Below are 23,202 nucleotides of genomic sequence, written 5' to 3'. Positions count from 1 at the left end.
TACCTCGGCCATACCCTAACCCGGGCGACGCTGGGCCCATTGTGTGCCACCCTATGGGACTCCCAATCACGGCCGGTTGTGAGCCAGGGTCTGTAGTGACGCCTCTAGCACAAAGACACAGTGCCTTAGTCCACTGCGCAACCGGGAGCCCCAGTATTTAGACTTACATTGCTTCTTCTTTGACTAAATTACAATAGGTGATAATTGAGTTGTTAACTATAAAACAGAATTTGCTTTTAGGCTAAAAATTTGTAAAATTTCCCTCAACTCCAACCCCATTAAATGCATTGAATGGATATGGGTTAATTTATGTCTACATACGGTTGCTAATTTAAAAACCCCACAAAAGCTCAGAGGAAGGCTTTGAGACCGAAACGTAAAGCTTATTAATGATCAGTGATACTACCAAGAGCAGTGTGCGGGTTTCTTCTTTTTTGTCATCTTATTCAACTGTTACCATGCACCTGCAAAAAAAGATAGCTCAGATGTGCATTAATTTTTGAATTTTGAATTAAGATCCTAAAAGTAGAGCCCCAACATCTAAATATGTACAACATCTGTAAAGCAGAGCTCTGCCTGACCACAGGGGTGGCAGGCAGCCTAGTGGTTAGAGTGTTGGGCCAGTCAATGAAGGTAGGTTGCTAGATTGAATCCCGAGCTGACAAGGTAAAATATTTTGTTCTGCCCCTGAACAAGGCAGTTAGTCCACTCTTCCTAGGCTGTCACTGTAAGTAAGAATTTGTTCTTAACTGATTTGCCTAGTTAAACAAAGGTTAAATTAAAAATAAAATACCAGTCAAGCTGTAGGTAGTGTTAGTTAGCTACGTATGTTTGTCTGTGCTGTGTGCTAGTCATTTGAACAAACAGCTTGGTGCTTTCAACAACATGTCAATACCTCTAACAAAGACAAGTAGTGATACAGTTAATCTCTACTTTTATCCAGGAGATAATTGATGTTGATTCACTTGACCATATGACTGGGCAATAGTCGAGGTGTAACAAAAACTAGGGCCTGTCGGACTAGCGATGACACGAAAGTGGAGCAGCACTTTATTACGGACAGACCATCTTAATTACCGTTGCATCAGTATGTTTTTACCATAATAGTTTACTATCCAGGGTTACATCAAGCAGTTGAGTCACCTTAACTTGCTTAATTTCCACATTAATCATTACAAGATTTAGTTAAGCTTTAGGGTTTAGCTCAAAGGCGTCTGCCTAATTTGAGACTTAAATCCCTGTCCACTTTAATAAATGGATCACTAGTCACTTTTAAACAATGACACCTTAATAATGTTAACTTGTCTTACTCTACTCATCTCATATGTGCACTACTGTTCAAAAGTTTGGGGTCACTTAGACATTTTCTGTCCATTAAAATATAATCAAATTGATCCGAAATACAGTGTAGACATTGTTAATATTGTAAATGACTATTGTAGCTGGAAAAGGCAGATTTTTTAATGGAATATCTACATTGGTGTACAGAGGCACATTATCAGCAACCATCACTCCTGTGTTCCAATGGCACGTTGGGTTAGCCAATCCAAGTTTATAATTTTATAAGGCTAATTGATCATTAGAAAACCATTTGCAATCATGTTAGTCAGCTGATTACGGTTGTTCTGATTAAAGAAGCAATAAAACTGGCCTTCTTAAGACTAGTTGAGTATCTGGAGCATCAGCATTTGTAGGTTCGATTACAGGCTCAAAATGGCCAGAAACAAAGAACTTTCTTCTGAAACTTGTGAGTCAATTCTTCCTGTGAGAAACAAAGGCTAAAATTTCTAAAATTGCCAAAAAACTGAAGATTTCATACAATGCTGTGTACTACTCCCTTCACTGAACATCTCAAACAGGCTTTAACCAGAATAGAAAGAGGAGTGTGAATCCCTGGTGCACAACTGAGCAAGAGGACAAGTGCATTAGAGTGTCTAGTTTGAGAAACAGATGCCTCACAAATCCTCAACTGGCAGCTTCATTAAATAGTACCCGCAAAACACCAGTCTCAACGTCAACAGTGAAGAGGCGACTCCAGGATGCTGGCCCCTCAGTCAACTTAACAGATTTTGCATAGGTCCTCAGATCCTCAAAAGGTTATACAGCTGCAACACCGAGAGCATCCTGACTGGTTGCAGCACCAAGACCGAAGGGGGGCGAGACCTAACTCTCCACACAAACCTTTCATTAGCTAGGCTAAACTCTCTACACTCTCCTTACCAACCTGTTTCACTAGCTAGGACTAACTTTCCACTCCCTCCACACCAACCTGTTCCACTAGCTACGCCTAACTCTCCACTCTATCCACACCAATCCGTTTCACTAGTCATGCCTACATCTCCACCCCAACCTGTTTCACTAACTAGGCCAAACTTCCCACACTCTCAACACCAACCTTTCACTAGCCATGCCTAACTCTCCAAACAAACCTGTTTCACTAGCTAGGTCTAACTCTCAAAGCTGTTTCACTAGCTAGGAGTAACTTTCCACTTCCTCCACAAAACCTGTTTCACTAGCTAGAACCAACTCTCCACACTAAAATGTTTTACTAACTCTCCACACCAACATGTTTCACTAGCGAAGACTACATCTTCACACTCTCCACACCAACCTGTTTCACTATCTAGGCCTAACACTTCACACTCTCCAAACCAACCTTTCACTAGCCATGCCGAACTCTGCCCACGAACTGTTTCACTAACTATGCCTAGCTCTCCAAACCAACCTGTTTCACTAGCTACACCCAAATCTCAACACCAACCTGTTTCACTAGCTAGGACTAACTTTGCACTCTCTCCACACCAACCTGTTTCGCTAGCTAGTCCTAACTCTCCACACTAACTGTTTTTACTAACTCTCCACACCAATCTGTTTCACTTTCTAGGCCTAACTCTCATCTCTCTTCACAACAAGCTGTTTCACTAGCAACCTGTTTCACTATCTAGGCCTAACGCTTCACACTCTTCACACCAAGCTGTTTCACTATCTAGGCTAAACTATCCAGACCAACATGTTTCACTACCTAAGCCTAACTCTCCAAACCAACCTACTTCACCAGCTAGGCCTAACTCTCCACTCCAACATGTTTCACTAGCTAGGCCTAACCCTCTACTCTCTCCACACCGACCTGTTTCATTAGCTAGGCGTAACTTTCCATTCTCTCCTCAGCAAGTTATGTCACAAGCTAGGCCTAACTCTCCACATAAACACATTCCACCAGCTAGGCCTAACTCTCCACTCTCTCCATATTAACCTGTTTCACTTGCTAGGCCTAATTATTCACAACAGCCTGTATTACTAGCTATGCCTAACTCGCCACACCAACATGTTTCACTACCTATGATCAACTCTCCACACCAACATGATTCAATAGCTAGGCCTGACTCTCCACACCAACCTGTTTTGATAGCTAGGCCTAAATCTCCACAGTCACATGTTTTACTAGCTAGGCCTTACTTTCCACACCAATGTTTTTAAATAGCTAGGCCTAACTCTCCAGGCTCTCAACACCAACCTGTTTCACTAGATAGGCACATCTATTCACTCTCCACATGCCTACATCTCCACACCAATTTCTTTCACAAGCTACACCACTCTCTCCACACCAACCTGTTTCACTACCTAGGATTAGATGGCGCCGGAAAAGAAGGCAGACGTTTTACGTGCCCCCAAACGATTATGTTTTTTTGTTCATTTATTTGCATTGGTTGTAACTTTTTTTGTAACTTATTTTGTACATAATGATGCCACTACTGTCTTTTATGACCGAAAATAACTTCTGGACATCAGGACTGCAATTACTGTCCACGGACTGGCAGAATCCTTTTTTTCCTTTAACGAGTCTGACGAGCCCGACGCGAACGATATACTGCTTTCTCGGGAACAGGCCCAGATCCCTGTGATTTGTGTGAAGAGGAGGTGGAGAAAAAGGGGCCAGAGGGCGGGCTGCCTCCTGAGAATTCGTAGGTGATGGAATAAACCCCCACTTACTTCCATTCTGCTAGCAAACTTGCAATCTTTGGACAATAAAATAGATTACCTACGCAGAAGATGAAACTACCAACGGGACATTCAAAACTGTCATATCTGATGCTTCACAGAGACGTGGCTGAAATACAACACTATCAACATACAGCTGGCTGGTTTTACGCTGCACTGGCAGGATAGAATAGCGGCGTCTGGTAAGAAATGGGGAGGTGGACAATGTATTTTTGTAAATAACAGCTGGTGCACGATATCTAAGGAAGTCTCAAACTATTGCTAGCTTGAGGTAGAGTATCTCATGATAAACTGTAGACCACACTACCTACCTAGAGAGTTTTCATCAGTATTCTTCGTAGCTGTTTACATACCACCACAGTCAAAGGCTGGAACTAAGACAGCATTGACTGAGCTGTGTTCCTCCATAATCAAACAAGATAACGCTCACCGAAAGGCGGCACTCCTAGTGGCCAGGGACTTTACTGCAGGGAAACTTAAATCCGTTTTACCAAATTTCTACCAGCATGTTAAATGTGTAACTAGAGGGGGGGGGGGGACTAGACCACCTTTACTCCACACACAGAGACGTACAAAGCTCTCCCCCACCCTCCATTTGTCAAATCTGACCATAATTCTATCCTCCTGATTCCTGCTTACAAGCCAAAATTAAAGCATGAAGCACCAGTGACTAGATCAATAAAAAAAAGTGGTCAGATGAAGCAAATGCTAAGCTACAGGACTGTTTTTCTAGTGCAGACTGGAATATGTTCCGGGATTCCGCCGATGGAATTGAGGAGTACACCACATCAGTCATTGGCTTCATCAATAAGTCCATTGATGATGTCGTCCCCACAGTGACAGTACGTACATACTCCAACCAGAAGCCATGGATTACAGGCAATATCCGCACTGAGCTGAAGGCGTGAGCTACCGCTTTCAAGGAGTGGAACTCTAACCTGGAAGCTTATAAGAAATTCAGCTATGCCATCCGATGAACCATCAAACAGGCAAAGCGTCAATATAGGACTAAGATCGAATCGTACTTCACCGGCTCTGACGCAAGTCAGATGTGGCAGGGCCTGCAAACCATTAGAGACTACAATGGGAAGCCCAACTTAGAGCTGCCCAGTGACACGAGCCTACCAGACGACCTAAACTACTTCTATGCTCGCTTCGAGGCAAATAACACCGAAACACACATCAGAGCACCAGCTGTTCTGGAAGACTGTGTGATCACGCTCTCCGCAGCCAATGTGAGTAAGACCTTTAAACAGGTCAACATTCACAGGGCCGCAGGGCCAGTCAGATTACCAGAATGTGTACTGCAAGCATGCGCTGACCAACCGGCAAGTGTCTTCACTGACATTTTCAACATCTCCCTGTCTGAGTCTATAATTCCAACATGTTTTAAGCAGACCAACGTAGTGCCTTTTCCCAAGAACACTAAGGTAACCTGCCTAAACAACTACCGATCCTTGGCACTCACGTCTGTAGCCATGAAGTGCTTTGAAAGGCTGGTCATGGCTCACATCAACACCATTATCCCAGAAACTGATCCATCACGACTGGTCTGCCGACGTAAAAGCACAAAGGGACTACAACAGACTTCTTCCGTCACGACGTCCCTCCAAGGCCCTTCTGCTAGCCTGCTATCCCAGGCCCGCTAGCTGTCTGAATCGCCGTCTCCAGCCCGCCCAGCTACTCACTGGACCCAATGATCACTCGGCTATGCATGCCTCTCCTTAATGTCAATATGCCTTGTCCATTGCTGTTTTGGTTAGTGACTATTGTCTTATTTCACTGTAGAGCCTACAGCCCTGCTCAATATGCATTAGCTAAATCTCTTGTCCCACCTCCCACACATGCAGTGACCTCATCTGGTTTAATTGATGTCTCTAGAGACAATACCTCTCTCATCTTCACTCAATGCCTAGGTTTACCTCAACTGCATTCACATCCTACCATACCTTTGTCTGAACATAATGCATTGAATCTATTCTACCGCGCCCAGAAACCTGCTCCTTTAACCCTCTGTTCCGAATGCACTAGACAACCAGTTATTATAGCCTTTAGCCATACCCTTATCCTATTCCTCCTCTGCTCCTCTTGTGACGTAGAGGTTAATCCAGGATCTGCAGTGCCTAGCTCCACTCCTATTCCCCAGGTGCTCTCATTTCATGACTTCTGTAACCGTAAAAGCCTTGTTTTCATGCATGTTAACATTAGAAGCCTCCTCCCTAAGTTTGTTTTATTCACTGCTTTAGCACACTCTGCCAATCCAGATGTCCTAGTCGTGTTTGAATCCTGTCTTGGGAAGGTCACCAAAAACCCTGAAATGTCCATCCCTAACTATAACATTTTCAGACAAATATAGAACTGCCAAAGGGGCAATCTAGAGTTGCAATCTACTGCAGAGATAGCCTGCAGAGTTCTGTCTTACTATCCAGTTCTGTGCCCAAACAATTTGAGCTTCTACTTTTAAAAATCCATCTTTCCAGAAACAAGTCTCTCACCGTTGCCGCTTGCTATAGACCACCTTCTGCCCTCAGCTGTGCCCTGGACACCATGTGAATTGATTGCAACCCCATCTATCTTCAGAGCTCGTGCTGTTTGGTGACCTAAACTGGGACACCCTTAACACCCCGGCCATCCTACCATCTAAGCTTGATGCCCTCAATCTCATACAAATTATCAATGAACCTACCAAGTACAAGCCCAAATCCGTAAACACAGGCACCCTCATAGATATCATCCTAACCAACCTGCCCTCCAAATACACCTCCGCTGTCTTCAACCAGGATCTCAGCGATCACTGCCTCATTGATTGCATCCGTAATGGGTCTGCTGTCAAATGACCACCCCTCATCACTGTCAAACGCTCCCTAAAACACTTCAGAGAACTCCTTTCTAACCCACCTGGCCCGGGTATCCTGGAAGGATAGTGACCTCATTCTGTCAGTAGAGGGTTATTCTGGTTATTCTTTAAAAGTGCTTTCCTCACAATCTTAAATAAGCATGCCCCGTTCAAAAAAAATTCATCCAGGAACAGATATGGTTCACTCCAGACCTGACTGCCCTTGACCAGCACAAAAACATCCTGTGGTGTACTGCATTAGAATCGAATAGCCACCGTGATATACAACTTTTCAGGGAAGTTAGGAACCAATATACACAGGCAGCTAGGAATGCAAAGACTAGCTTTTCCAAACAGAAATTTGCATCCTGCAGCACAAACTGAAAAGGTTTTGGGACACTGTAAAGTCAGTGGCGAATAAGAGCACCTCCTCCCAGCTGCCCACTGCACTGAGGCTAGGAAACACTGTCACCACTGAAAAATCCACAATAATTGAGAATTTCGATACAGATTTTTCTTACGGCTGGCCACGCTTTCCACCTGGCCACCCCTACCCTGGTCAACAGCCCTACACCCCCCACAGCAACCCAAGCCTCCCCCATTTTTCCTTCACCCAAATCCAGATAGTTGATGTTCTGAAAGAGCTGCAAAATCTGGACCCCTACAAATCAGCAGGACTAGACAATCTGGACCCTCTCTTTCTAAAATTATAAGCTGAAATTGTTGTAACCCTAATTACTAGCCTGTTCAACTTCTCTTTCGCATCGTCTGAGATTCCCAAGGATTGGAACGCTGCCGCGGTCTTCGAAGAGGGAGTCACTCTAGACCCAAACAGCTACAGACCTATATCTATCCTACCCTGCCTTTCTAAGGTCTTCGAAAGCCAAATTAACTAACAGATCACCGACCATTTAGAATCCCACCGTACCTTCTCCGCTATACAATCTGGTTTCAGAGCTGGTCATGGGTGCACCTCAGCCATGCTCAAGGTCCTAAAAGATATTATAACCTCCATCGATAAGAGACAATATCATGCAGCTGTACTCATCGACCTGGCCAAGGCTTTCGACTCTGTCATTCGTCACATTCTTATCGGCAGGCTCAACAGCCTTGGTTTCTCAAATGACTGCCTCACCTGGTTCACCAACTACTTCTCAGACAAAGTTCAGTGTGTCAAATTGGAGGGCCTGTTGTCCGGACCTCTGGCAGTCTCTATGTGGGTGCCACAGGGTTCAATTCTCGGGCCGGCTCTCTTCTCTGTATAAATCAATGATGTCGCTCTTGCTGCTGGTGAGTCTCTCATCCACCTCTATGCAGACGACACCATTCTGTATACTTCTGGCCCTTCTTTGGACACTGTATTAACTAACCTCCAGGCGAGCTTCAATTCCATACAACTCTCATTCCGTGGCCTCCAACTGCTCTTAAATGCAAGTAAAACTAAATGCATGCTCTTCAACCGATCGCTACCAGCACCTGCCTGCCCGTCCAACATCACTACTCTGGACGGTTCTATGTGGACAACTACAATTACCTAGATGTCTGGTTAGACTGTAAACTCTCCTTCCAGACTCACATTAAACATCTCCAATCCAAAATTAAATCTTGAATCGGCATCCTATTTCGCAACGAAGCATCCTTCACTCACTACCAAACATACCCTCGTAAAGCTGACTATCCTACCGATCCTTGACTTCGGCGATGTCATTTACAAATTAGGTTCCAACACTCTACTCAGCAAATTGGATGCAGTCTATCACAGTGCCATCCGTTTTGTCAACAAAGCCCCAAACACTATCCACCACTGCGAACTGTATGCTCTCATTGGCTGGCCATCACTTCATATTAGTCGCCTAACCCACTGGCTCCAGGTCATCTATAAGTCTTTGCTAGTTAATTAAAGCCCCACCTTATCTCAGCTCACTGGTCACCAAAGCAGCACCCACCCGTAGCACGCACACCAGCAGGTATATTTCACTGGTCACCCCCAAAGCCAATTCCTCCTTTGGCCACCTTTCCTTCCAGTTCTCTGCTGCCAATGACTGGAACGAATTGCAAAAATCACTGAAGCTGGAGACTCATATCTCTCTCACTAACTTTATGCACCAGCTGTCAGAGCAGCTCACAGATCACTGCACCTGTACATAGCCCACCTGTACATAGCCCATCTGCCCATCCAACTACCTCATATCCCCACGCTGAGGTCTGTCCAACGCTGGTCCGACCAAGCTGACTCCACACTCCAAGACTGCTTCCATCACGTGGACTGGGAGATGTTTCGTATTGCGTCAGATAACAACACTGACGAATACGCTGATTCGGTGTGCGAGTTCATTAGAACGTGCGTTGAAGATGTCGTTCCCATAGCAACGATTAAAACATTCCCTAACCAGAAACCGTGGATTGATGGCAGCATTCGTGTGAAACTGAAAGCGCGAACCACTGCTTTTAATCAGGGCAAGGTGTCTGGTAACATGACCGAATACAAACAGTGCAGCTATTCCCTCCGCAAGGCTATCAAACAAGCTAAGCGCCAGTACAGAGACAAAGTAGAATCTCAATTCAACGGCTCAGACACAAGAGGCATGTGGCAGGGTCTACAGTCAATCACGGACTACAGGAAGAAATCCAGCCCAGTCACGGACCAGGATGTCTTGCTCCCAGGCAGACTAAATAACTTTTTTGCCCGCTTTGAGGACAATACAGTGCCCCTGACACGGCCTGCAACGAAAACATGCAGTCTCTCCTTCACTGCAGCCGAGGTGAGTAAGACATTTAAACGTGTTAACCCTCGCAAGGCTGCAGGCCCAGACGGCATCCCCAGCCGCGCCCTCAGAGCATGCGCAGACCAGCTGGCCGGTGTGTTTACGGACATATTCAATCAATCCCTATACCAGTCTGCTGTTCCCACATGCTTCAAGAGGGCCACCATTGTTCCTGTTCCCAAGAAAGCTAAGGTAACTGAGCTAAACGACTACCGCCCCGTAGCACTCACATCCGTCATCATGAAGTGCTTTGAGAGACTAGTCAAGGACCATATCACCTCCACCCTACCTGACACCCTAGACCCACTCCAATTTGCTTACCGCCCAAATAGGTCCACAGACGATGCAATCTCAACCACACTGCACACTGCCCTAACCCATCTGGACAAGAGGAATACCTATGTGAGAATGCTGTTCATCGACTACAGCTCGGCATTCAACACCATAGTACCCTCCAAGCTCGTCATCAAGCTCGAGACCCTGGGTCTCGACCCCGCCCTGTGCAACTGGGTACTGGACTTCCTGACGGGCCGCCCTCAGGTGGTGAGGGTAGGCAACAACATCTCCTCCCCGCTGATCCTCAACACTGGGGCCCCACAAGGGTGCGTTCTGAGCCCTCTCCTGTACTCCCTGTTCACCCACGACTGCGTGGCCACGCACGCCTCCAACTCAATCATCAAGTTTGCGGACGACACAACAGTGGTAGGCTTGATTACCAACAACGACGAGACGGCCTACAGGGAGGAGGTGAGGGCCCTCGGAGTGTGGTGTCAGGAAAATAACCTCACACTCAACGTCAACAAAACTAAGGAGATGATTGTGGACTTCAGGAAACAGCAGAGGGAACACCCCCCCTATCCACATCGATGGAACAGTAGTGGAGAGGGTAGCAAGTTTTGAGTTCCTCGGCATACACATCACAGACAAACTGAATTGGTCCACTCACACAGACAGCATCGTGAAGAAGGCGCAGCAGCGCCTCTTCAACCTCAGGAGGCTGAAGAAATTCGGCTTGTCACCAAAAGCACTCACAAACTTCTACAGATGCACAATCGAGAGCATCCTGGCGGGCTGTATCACCGCCTGGTATGGCAACTGCACCGCCCTCAACCGTAAGGCACTCCAGAGGGTAGTGAGGTCTGCACAACGCATCACCGGGGGCAAACTACCTGCCCTCCAGGACACCTACACCACCCGATGTCACAGGAAGGCCATAAAGATCATCAAGGACATCAACCACCCGAGCCACTGCCTGTTCACCCCGCTATCATCCAGAAGGCGAGGTCAGTACAGGTGCATCAAAGCTGGGACCGAGAGACTGAAAAACAGCTTCTATCTCAAGGCCATCAGACTGTTAAACAGCCACCACTAACACTGAGTGGCTGCTGCCAACACACTGACACTGACTCAACTCCAGCCACTTTAATAATGGGAATTGATGGGAAATGATGTAAATATATCACTAGCCACTTTAAACAATGCTACCTTATATAATGTTACTTACCCTACATTATTCATCTCATATGCATACGTATATACTGTACTCTATATCATCGACTGTATCCTTATGTAATACATGTATCACTAGCCACTTTAAACTATGCCACTTTGTTTACATACTCATCTCATTTGTACATACTGTACTCGATACCATCTACTGTATCTTGCCTATGCTGCTCTGTACCATCACTCATTCATATATCCTTATGTACATATTCTTTATCCCCTTACACTGTGTACAAGACAGTAGTTTTGGAATTGTTAGTTAGATTACTTGTTATTACTGCATTGTCGGAACTAGAAGCACAAGCATTTCGCTACACTCGCATTAACATCTGCTAACCATGTGTATGTGACAAATAAAATTTGATTTGATGATTTGGATTTGATTTATTTATTCATTTTTTGCTCCTTTGCACCCCAGTATCTCTACTTGCACATTCATCTTCTGCACATCTATCACTCCAGTCTATTAATCAAGTGTTTAACTGCTAAATTGTAATTATTTATGGCCTATTTATTGCCTCCATTATCTTACCTCATTTCCACACACTGTATTAATACTTTTTTTCTACTGCGTTATTGACTGTGTGTTTTGTTTATTCCATGTATAACTCTGTGTTGTTTGTGTTGCACTGCTTTATCTTGGCCAGGTTGCAGTTGTAAATGAGAACTTGTTCTCAACTAGCTTACCAGGTTAAATAAAGATGAAATAAAAAAATACATAAATATAAAAACTCTAGACCCACTCCAATTTGCATACTGCCCCAACAGATCCACAGATGATGCAATCTCTACTGCACTCTACACTGCCCTTTCCCACCTGGACAAAAGGAACACCTATGTGAGAATGCTATTCATTGACTACAGCTCAGCGTTCAACACCATAGTGCCCTCAAAGCTCATCACAAAGTTAAGGACCCTGGGACTAAACACCTCCCTCTGCAACTGGATCCTGGACTTCCTGACGGACCGCCCCCAAGTGGTAAGGGTAAGTAACAACACATCCGCCACGCTGATCCTCAACACATGAGCCCCTCCGGGGTGCGTGCTCAGTCCCCTCCTGTATTCTTGAATTGTTGCATTTTGTGCTTTGTTGCTCAGTCTGCATGCTACGTCATTCTTGTCCCATGTTGCTCTGCGTGTGCTCACTGCTCAATGATTGTCTGTACTGTTATTGTAATTGTTTTTAATAATCTGCCCAGGGACTGGGGTTGAAAATTAGCCGGCTGGCTAAAACCGGCCCTTTTACTGAAACGTTGATTAATGTGCACTGTCCCTGTAAAAAATGTAAATAAACTCAAACTCCCTGTTCACTCATGACTGCACGGCCAGGCGTGACTTCAACAACATCATTAAGTTTGCCAATGATACAACAGTGTTAGGCCTGATCTCCGACAATGATGAGACAGCCTATAGGGACGAGGTCAGAGACCTGGCCGTGTGGTGCCAGGACAACAACCTCTCCCTCAACGTGATCAAGACAAAGGAGATGATTGTGGACTACAGGAAAAAGAGGACTGAGCACGCCCCAATTCTCATCGACGGGGCTGTAGTGGAGTAGGTTGAGAGCTTCAAGTTCCTTGGCATCCACATCACCAACAAACTAACATGGTCCAAGCACACCAAGACAGCCGTGAAGAGGGCAAAACAAAACCTATTCCCCAACAGGAGACTGAAAAAATTTGACATGGGTCCTCAGATCCTCAAAAGGTTCTACAGATGAACCATCGAGAGCATCCTGACTGGTTGCATCACCGCCTGGTATGGCAACTGCACCGCCCTCAACCGTAAGGCACTCCAGAGGGTAGTGAGGTCTGCACAACGCATCACCGGGGGCAAACTACCTGCCCTCCAGGACACCTACACCACCCGATGTCACAGGAAGGCCATAAAGATCATCAAGGACATCAACCACCCGAGCCACTGCCTGTTCACCCCGCTATCATCCAGAAGGCGAGGTCAGTACAGGTGCATCAAAGCTGGGACCGAGAGACTGAAAAACAGCTTCTATCTCAAGGCCATCAGACTGTTAAACAGCCACCACTAACACTGAGTGGCTGCTGCCAACACACTGACACTGACTCAACTCCAGCCACTTTAATAATGGGAATTGATGGGAAATGATGTAAATATATCACTAGCCACTTTAAACAATGCTACCTTATATAATGTTACTTACCCTACATTATTCATCTCATATGCATACGTATATACTGTACTCTATATCATCGACTGTATCCTTATGTAATACATGTATCACTAGCCACTTTAAACTATGCCACTTTGTTTACATACTCATCTCATTTGTACATACTGTACTCGATACCATCTACTGTATCTTGCCTATGCTGCTCTGTACCATCACTCATTCATATATCCTTATGTACATATTCTTTATCCCCTTACACTGTGTACAAGACAGTAGTTTTGGAATTGTTAGTTAGATTACTTGTTATTACTGCATTGTCGGAACTAGAAGCACAAGCATTTCGCTACACTCGCATTAACATCTGCTAACCATGTGTATGTGACAAATAAAATTTGATTTGATGATTTGGATTTGATTTATTTATTCATTTTTTGCTCCTTTGCACCCCAGTATCTCTACTTGCACATTCATCTTCTGCACATCTATCACTCCAGTCTATTAATCAAGTGTTTAACTGCTAAATTGTAATTATTTATGGCCTATTTATTGCCTCCATTATCTTACCTCATTTCCACACACTGTATTAATACTTTTTTTCTACTGCGTTATTGACTGTGTGTTTTGTTTATTCCATGTATAACTCTGTGTTGTTTGTGTTGCACTGCTTTATCTTGGCCAGGTTGCAGTTGTAAATGAGAACTTGTTCTCAACTAGCTTACCAGGTTAAATAAAGATGAAATAAAAAAATACATAAATATAAAAACTCTAGACCCACTCCAATTTGCATACTGCCCCAACAGATCCACAGATGATGCAATCTCTACTGCACTCTACACTGCCCTTTCCCACCTGGACAAAAGGAACACCTATGTGAGAATGCTATTCATTGACTACAGCTCAGCGTTCAACACCATAGTGCCCTCAAAGCTCATCACAAAGTTAAGGACCCTGGGACTAAACACCTCCCTCTGCAACTGGATCCTGGACTTCCTGACGGACCGCCCCCAAGTGGTAAGGGTAAGTAACAACACATCCGCCACGCTGATCCTCAACACATGAGCCCCTCCGGGGTGCGTGCTCAGTCCCCTCCTGTATTCTTGAATTGTTGCATTTTGTGCTTTGTTGCTCAGTCTGCATGCTACGTCATTCTTGTCCCATGTTGCTCTGCGTGTGCTCACTGCTCAATGATTGTCTGTACTGTTATTGTAATTGTTTTTAATAATCTGCCCAGGGACTGGGGTTGAAAATTAGCCGGCTGGCTAAAACCGGCCCTTTTACTGAAACGTTGATTAATGTGCACTGTCCCTGTAAAAAATGTAAATAAACTCAAACTCCCTGTTCACTCATGACTGCACGGCCAGGCGTGACTTCAACAACATCATTAAGTTTGCCAATGATACAACAGTGTTAGGCCTGATCTCCGACAATGATGAGACAGCCTATAGGGACGAGGTCAGAGACCTGGCCGTGTGGTGCCAGGACAACAACCTCTCCCTCAACGTGATCAAGACAAAGGAGATGATTGTGGACTACAGGAAAAAGAGGACTGAGCACGCCCCAATTCTCATCGACGGGGCTGTAGTGGAGTAGGTTGAGAGCTTCAAGTTCCTTGGCATCCACATCACCAACAAACTAACATGGTCCAAGCACACCAAGACAGCCGTGAAGAGGGCAAAACAAAACCTATTCCCCAACAGGAGACTGAAAAAATTTGACATGGGTCCTCAGATCCTCAAAAGGTTCTACAGATGAACCATCGAGAGCATCCTGACTGGTTGCATCGCTGCCTGGTATGGCAACTGCTTGGCCTTCGACTTCAAGGCATTACAGAGGGTTGTGCAAACGGCCCAGTACATCACTGGGCCAAGCTTCCTGCCATCCAGGACTTCTATACCAGGCGGTGTCAGAGGAAGGCCCTAAAAATTGTCAAAGCCACCCTAATCAAAGACTGTTCTCTCTGCTACCGCACGGCAAGCGGTACCGGAGCGCCATGTCAAGATCCAAGAGGCTTCTAAACAGCTTCTACCCCCAAGCCATTAGACTCCTGAACATCTAATTAAATGTCTACCCAGACTACTTGCGTTGACCCCCCCCCCCCCTTCCTCTTTTACACCGCTGCTACTCTATGTTGTTATCATCTATAGTCACTTTAATAACTCTACCTACATGTATCTCAACTAACCGGCACATTGACTCTGTACCGGTACCCCCCTGTATATAGTCTCGCTATTGTTATTTTACTGCTGCTCTTATCTGTATTTTTTTTTACTGCATTGTTGGTTAGGGGCTCGTAAGTAAGCATTTCACCTATTTGGTGCATGTGACTAATACAATTTGATTTGATTTGATTTGCTTAACTCTCCACACCAACGTGTTTCAATAGCTAGGCCTAACTCTCCACACTCTACACATCAAACTGTTACACTAGTTACTACAAATTTTCCACACCAACCTGTTTGGCTAGCTAGGACTACATTTCCACTCTCTCCACACTACCCTGTTTCATCATCTTCTCTCTTTCCATACCAACCTGTTTCACAATCTAGGCCTAACTCTAAACACTCTCCACACCAACCTGGTTCACTATGAAGAAAACAATTTCACTTTCTCCACCAACCTGTTTCACTAGCTATGACTAACTCTCCATACCAAACTGTTTCACTTGCTAGGCCTAACTCTCCATTCTCTTCACACCAATCTGTCTCCCTAGCCAGGCCTGACACTCTACATCAACGTGTTTCATTAGATAGGCCTAACTCTCCATACAAACCTTTTTTACTAGCTTGGCCTAACTCTAGCACACCAACATTTTTCACGAGCTAGACCTAACTCTCCACACCAACCTGTTTCACTAGCTAGGCAAATATCTTCACTCTCCAAACCAACCTTTTTCACTAGCTAGGCCTAACTCTCCACACTCTCCACACCAATCTTTTTCACCGGCTAGGCCTTACTCTCCACACCAACATGTTACACTAGCTGGGATGAACACTCCACATTCTCCACAACAGCCTATTTCACTAGCCTTGCCTACCTCTATACACCAACCTGTTTCATTAGATAGGCCTAAAACTCTACATCATCCTAGTTCAGTAGCTCGGCCTTACATTCCACTCTCCACACCACATTTTATCACAAGCTAGGTCTAACTATCCACTCTCTCCATACAAACCTGTTTCACTAGCTAGGCCTAACTCTCCACACTAACCTGTTTCACTAGCTAGGCCTAACTTTCCGCTCTCCACACCAACGTTTTTTTACAAGCTAGGCCAAACAGTTCATACTCGCCAAACCAATCTTTTTCAGCAGCTAGGCCGAGCTCTCCAAACTCTCAACACCAACCTGTTTCACTATCTAGGCATAGCATAGCACTATGCACTCTCCACACCAATGTGTTTCACTAGCTAGTCTTAATTCACCACACAAACCATGTTTAAACTAGTTAGGTTCAACACTCAATGCTCTACACACCAACCTGTTTCACTAGTTAGCCCTAACTCTCCACACCATCCTGTTTCACTTGTTAAGACTAACACTCCACTTTCTCCACACCAACCTGTTTCTCTATCTATTCTTAACTTTCCACACCAACCTGTTTAACACTCCACAAACTGCACACCGAGCTGTTTCACTAAATACACCTAACTCTCCACACACTGCACACCAACCTGTTTCATTAGATCGGCCTAAATCTCCACCCAACCTGTTTTATTAGATAAACTTAATTTTCCACACCTAACTGGTTCACTAGCTACGTCTAACTCTCAACTCTTTACACCACCCTCTTTCACTAGCTATACCTAACTCTCCACTCACTCCACCCCAACCTGTTTCACTAGCTAGGCTGAACTCTCTACACTCTCAACACCAACCTGTTTCACTAGCCTTGCCCAAATTTACCAAACCAACTTGTTTCATTAGCTAGGTCTAACTTCCTAAACCAACCTGTTTCATTAGCTAGGTCTAACTTCCCACACCAACCTGTTTCATTAGCTAGGTCTAACTTTCCACACCAACCTGTTTCACAAGCCAGGCCGAGAACTACACCAACCTGGTTCACTATCTAGGCCTAACTTTTCACTCTTCACGCCATCCTGGTCGCATCTCTGGTAACCTAACTGATAGAATGTACAACCACCCGGCTTGGGTAGCATCCCTAGGTTGTGTTGGGACAATATCTCGTGGAAAGTATAAATAAATTCATCAAAATAACGTTTTCAATGAAAATACGTCAATCATTATTTGAATATGTTGGTAACCCGTTGTACAAAAGTAATAATGCCCTCGAAGCCGGTGTTTGGAGGATATATTTGGCATGGTTTGCCTGCCCTTGACTACGTCTTGGGTTTAACAACATCTGTGACTATATAGTCCAAACACCTGCTTCATAGAGATTATTTTATTTTATTTTGAACCCTATTTCACCAGGTAAATTGACTGAGAAAACATTCTCAATTACAGCAACGACCTCGGGAACACAGGGGAGGGGAAGGGGGACGAATGAGCCAAATGGAAACTGGGGATGATTAGGTGGCCGTGATAGTAGGAAGAACAGATTGGTAATTTACTTCAACACTATACTTCAATATCCACCACTAAAATTCAATTTTTCAACTACACTTTAATATCCAGCACTATACTTCAATATCCACCACTACACTTTAATATCCACCACTACACTTCAATATCCATCACTATACCTGAATATCCACCACTATACCTGAATATCCAACACTATACCTGAATATCAACCACTACACTTCAATATCCACCACTACACTTCAATATCCACCACTACACTTCAATATCCACCACTACACTTCAATATCCATCACTATACCTGAATATCCACCACTATACCGGAATATCCACCACTATACCTGAATATCCACCACTACACTTCAATATCCACCACTACACTTCAGTATCCACCACTACACTTCAATATCCACCACTACACTTCAGTATCCAACACTACACTTCAATATTTTCAACTACACTTCAATATCCACCACTACACTTCAATATCCACCACTACACTTCAGTATCCACCACTACACTTCAATATTTTCAACTACACTTCAATATCCAGAACTACACTTCAATATCCACCACTATATTTCAAAATGTTCAACTACACTTCAATATCCACCACTACAGTTCAGTATTTTCAACTACACTTCAATATCCACCACTATACTTTAATATCCCCTACTATATTTCAATGTCCACTACTACACTTCAATATCCACCACTATACCTGAATATCCAACACTATACCTGAATATCAACCACTACACTTCAATATCCACCACTACACTTCAATATCCACCACTACACTTCAATATCCACCACTACACTTCAATATCCATCACTATACCTGAATATCCACCACTATACCGGAATATCCACCACTATACCTGAATATCCACCACTACACTTCAATATCCACCACTACACTTCAGTATCCACCACTACACTTCAATATCCACCACTACACTTCAGTATCCAACACTACACTTCAATATTTTCAACTACACTTCAATATCCACCACTACACTTCAATATCCACCACTACACTTCAGTATCCACCACTACACTTCAATATTTTCAACTACACTTCAATATCCAGAACTACACTTCAATATCCACCACTATATTTCAAAATGTTCAACTACACTTCAATATCCACCACTACAGTTCAGTATTTTCAACTACACTTCAATATCCACCACTATACTTTAATATCCCCTACTATATTTCAATGTCCACTACTACACTTCAATATCCACCACTATACCTGAATATCCACCACGATACCTGAATATCCACCGCTACACTTCAATATCCACTACTACACTTCCATATCCACCACTACACTTCAATATCCACCACTACACTTCAATATCCACCACTATACTTTAATATCCACCACTATACCTGAATATCCACCACTATACTTCAATATCCACCACTACACTTCAATATTTTCAACTACACTTCAATATCCACCACTACACTTCAATATCCACCACTACACTTAAATATCCACCACTACACTTCAATATCCACCACTATACTTCAATATCCACCACTACACTTCAATATTTTCAACTACACTTCAATATCCACCACTACACTTCAATATTTTCATATACACTTCAATATCCACCACTACACTTCAATATCCACCACTACACTTCAATATCCACCACTACACTTCAATATCCACCACTACACTTCAATATCCACCACTATACTTTAATATCCACCACTATACCTGAATATCCAACACTACATTTCAATATTTTCAACTACACTTCAATATCCACCACTACACTTCAATATTTTCAACTACACTTCAATATCCACCACTACACTTCAATATTTTCATATACACTTCAATATCCACCACTACACTTCAATATCCACCACTACACTTCAATATCCACCACTACACTTCAATATCCACCACTATACTTCAATATCCACCACTTTACTTCAATATCCACCACTACACTTCAATATCCACCACTACACTTCAATATCCACCACTATACTTTAATATCCACCACTAGACTTTAGATCCAGAGTATAGAAAAATACCCTCAAACAACCATCCTACATCTTGAAATATCAGCTGCTACCACTGAACATCAATACTCAACCTAATCTCATCATAAATTGCCTCAATTACTCTTACACTATATTGCCAAAAGTATCTGGACACCTGGTTGTCGAACATCTCATTCCAAAATCATGGTCATTAATCGGTCCTCCCTTTGCTGCTATAACAGCCTTCACTCTCGTGGGAAAGCTTTCCACTTGATGTTGGAACATTGTTGCAGGGACTTGCTTCCATTCAGCCACGAGCATTAGTTAGGTCCAATGGCGGTGAGCTTCACAACACTCCAGCCAATGCTTTAGCATTGTGCGTGGTGATCTTAGGCTTGTGTGCGGCAGCTTGGCCATGGAAACCCATTTTATGAGCTCCCGACAAACAATTATTGTGCTGACGTTGCTTCCAGAGACAGCTTAGAACTCAATAGTGAGTGTTGCAACCGAGGACAGACGATTTTTACACGCTACACACTTTAGCATTTAGCAAGTCCCGTTCTGTGAGCTTGTGTGGTCTACCACTTCGCGGCTGAGCCGTTGTTGCTCCTAGACTTTCTTACTTCACAATAACAACACTCAGAGTTGACCGAGGCACCTCCAGCAGGGCAGATATTTTATGAACTGACTTGTTGGAAATGTGGTATCCTATGACGCTGCCACATTGAAAGTCACTGAGCTCTTCAGTAAGGCCATTCTGCTGCCAATGTTTGTCTATGGAGATTGCATGGCTGTGTGCTCGAATTTATACATCTGTCAGAAAGGGGTGTGGCTGAAATAGCTGAATCCAGTCATTTGAAGGGGTGTCCACATACATTTGTATATATAGTGTATGAAGGGGTGTCCACATACTTCTGTATATATAGTGTATGAAGGGGTGTCAACATACTTCGGTATATATAGTGTATGAATGGGTGTCCACATACTTCTGTATATATAGTGTATGAATGGGTGTCCACATACTTCTGTATATATAGTGTATGAAGGGGTGTCCACATACTTCTGTATATATAGTGTATGAAGGGGTGTCAACATACTTCTGAATATATAGTGTATGAATGGATGTCCACATACTTCTGTATATATAGTGTATGAAGGGGTGTCCACATACCTCTGTATATATGTGTATGTCCATCAACCAAGTATGTCAAGTCTGTTGACATACAGGAAGTTTTTGTCAAATGTGACAAATCCTGACAGGTATGTCTACTCAATATAAACACATTAATCAACATTACCCCTTTAAAATGAGGTAGTGAGTGGTCCTGGGCCTGTGTGGGCCTAACCCTGTAGTGAGTGGCCCTGGGCCTGTGTGGGCCTAACCCTGTAGTGAGTGGTCCTGGGCCTGTGTGGGCCTAACCCTGTAGTGAGTGGTCCTGGGCCTGTGTGGGCCATACCCTGTAGTGAGTGGTCCTGGGCCTGTGTGGGCCATACCCTGTAGTGAGTGGTCCTGGGCCTGTGTGGGCCTTACCCTGTAGTGAGTGGTCCTGGGCCTGTGTGGGCCATACCCTGTAGTGAGTGGTCCTGGGCCTGTTTTTGCCTAACCCTGTGCCCAATAATGTTTGTACCCTGTGTTGCTGCCATGTTATGTTGCTACCATGTTGTTGTCCTGTTGTGTTGATACCATGTTGTTGTCTTGTTATGTTGCTACCATGTTGTTGTCCTGTTGTGTTGCTACCATGCTGTGTTGCTACCATGTTGTTGTCATGTTGTGTTGCTACCATGCTGTGTTGCTACCATGTTGTTGTCCTGTTGTGTTGCTACCATATTGTTGTCCTGTTGTGTTGCTACCATGTTGTTGTCCTGTTGTGTTGCTACCATGCTGTGTTGCTACCATGTTGTCATGTTGTGTTGCTACCATGATGTCATGTTGTGTTGCTACCATGCTGTGTTGCTACCATGTTGTAGTTATGTTGTGTTGCTACCATGTTGTAGTTATGTTGTTTTGCTACCATGTTGTCATATTGTGTTGCTACCATGATGTCATGTTGTGTTGCTACCATGCTGTGTTGTCATGTTGTGTTGCTACCATATTGTTGTCCTGTTGTGTTGCTACCATGTTGTTGTCCTGTTGTGTTGCTACCATGCTGTGTTGCTACCATGTTGTCATGTTGTGTTGCTACCATGATGTCATGTTGTGATGCTACCATGCTGTGTTGCTACCATGTTGTAGTTATGTTGTTTTGCTACCATGTTGTCATGTTGTGTTGCTACCATGTTGTCATGTTGTGTTGCTACCATGATGTCATGTTGTGTTGCTACCATGCTGTGTTGTCATGTGTTGCTGCCATGCTATGTTGTTGTCTTAGGTCTCTCTTTATGTAGTGTTGTGTTGTCTCTCTTGTCATGATGTATTTTTTTGTCCTATATTTTTATTAAATGTATTTTTAATCCCAGCCCCCGTTTCCCGCAGGAGGCCTTTTGCCTTTTGGTAGGCCGCCGTTGTAAATAAGAATTTGTTCTTAACTGACTTGCCTAATTAAATAAAATTACAAATAAAAAACTAATTTCCACAGCGTCCTCCCAGTGTGGTCTATAATCCGTCTTTGTTGCTCCGCCCCTTTAACACCCGGCCTGGCCAGTTGGACTTTCCCAAAGCTGCTTTACTGTCCAACAGCCAAACTAGGGAGAACGACACAGCGGAAAATCAAATCTACACACATACAGAGAGAACACACAGAAACCTCCTCTTTCTGTCCCCCAATACTCACAGAGATGGCTGAGCCGTACCCCATGGAGGGGGCAATATAGGGCCGCTTCAACACCGTCTCCTGCAGAACGCTGTCGCTGCTTCCCCCTGCTCTTTGTGCTCTTTGAAAGGGAGTTCATGCCTTATAATAACATACAGTAATTATTTATTCTGGTAAGCCGGCTCAAACTCTCTGCCACAGAACTACAGGAAGTTTCCCTTAGACTGCTGCCTGTCAAGGCTGACCTCTCTCTCTCTCTCTCTCTCTCTCTCTCTCTCTCTCGCTCTCTCTCTGTGCCTTTCTCTTTCTCTTTCTCTTTCTCTTTCTCTTTCTCTTTCTCTTTCTCTTTCTCTCTGTCTCTCTGTCTCTCTGTCTCTCTGTCTCTCCTCCTGGTCTCTATTATGTATAATATCCACAGGGTTTCAGAGAAGAACCAAGTCAACAGGTCGTGGGAAGGAGCCCAAGCACACCAAGAAGTCTGGCTTTTGGTTTCAAATTGCAATGATCCCGCGTAGTTAATCCAAATGAATTCCAAATCAGGAATTCCAGAGCCAACCAATAGCCAAGCGATGCAGAGGTTCCTTATGTCTCATAATGATGATTTATCTTCAATGCCAGAGCTTAACCAAGAGCAAAATCAGTATT

The 23,202-nt window shown here is 44.1% G+C and overlaps 1 protein-coding gene across 1 annotated transcript in view; it reads right to left on the bottom strand.

Annotated features, from left to right (window-relative positions):
* The window catches only part of LOC139391599 (regulating synaptic membrane exocytosis 2b), a 316,232-nt gene extending 293,340 nt beyond the window's left edge, over positions 1-22,892 (bottom strand). Inside the window, exon 1 of the mRNA XM_071138971.1 lies at positions 22,579-22,892. The gene's annotated coding sequence lies outside the window, so the exon portion shown is untranslated. The remainder of the gene's footprint in view (positions 1-22,578) is intronic.
* Positions 22,893-23,202: the final 310 nt, after the last annotated feature.

The sequence above is a fragment of the Oncorhynchus clarkii genome, chromosome 32, assembly GCF_045791955.1.
Source record: "Oncorhynchus clarkii lewisi isolate Uvic-CL-2024 chromosome 32, UVic_Ocla_1.0, whole genome shotgun sequence".
NCBI classification, from domain to species: domain Eukaryota; kingdom Metazoa; phylum Chordata; class Actinopteri; order Salmoniformes; family Salmonidae; genus Oncorhynchus; species Oncorhynchus clarkii.
Note: the sequence above shows the minus strand (reverse complement) of the source record. Positions and strands in the feature narration are given on the sequence as shown.